Below are 588 nucleotides of genomic sequence, written 5' to 3'. Positions count from 1 at the left end.
TCAGGGTAGTACTCAGTCCTATGCAGCCGCCATATCACAGGGATACCATCTCTCCTAGGCCTAACAGGATTGCATCTATCCGATGTGATGAAATCTTGTGAAAGCTTCTATATGACCCAAGAGTCTCATCCCCCCTTCCCTTGCCATACAGTAACATATCTAGGAGGATTAATTAAAGAAGGTTCTTCTCATGTCGATCTAATAAGGATCTTAGTCAAATTTTTTTAGGGGTAAAATTCAGGGCTCTTGTTATTTTTAGGGGGTATCTGAGAAAGATGTGATGTTTTTTAGGGGTAATTTTCGAATTGCTGCATCAATGTAACTTTTACCCTGAAGACCACCCCTCCCCCTTGTTTTGTTATGGCTCTGGGATGTTTTAACACTATCCATGTTGTTATAAGGCACTTTTTGGCGCCATGACTATACCTACAGTACACAGTACTCTCCTCTATTGTCATTAGGTACGAACCCCTCTCTCAGCAAAAAGAGCTAGATCCGCCCGTGACATCTCTGCTGTAAACTAATTTCCTGTTCTCACTGTTCTTCTTGTTGTTGTTCTTGCTGTTGTTTGTGCAAATTTCACTAAAA

Source organism: Nematostella vectensis, chromosome 14, assembly GCF_932526225.1.
Source record: "Nematostella vectensis chromosome 14, jaNemVect1.1, whole genome shotgun sequence".
In the NCBI taxonomy this organism is placed as follows: Eukaryota; Metazoa; Cnidaria; class Anthozoa; order Actiniaria; family Edwardsiidae; genus Nematostella; species Nematostella vectensis.
Note: the sequence above shows the minus strand (reverse complement) of the source record.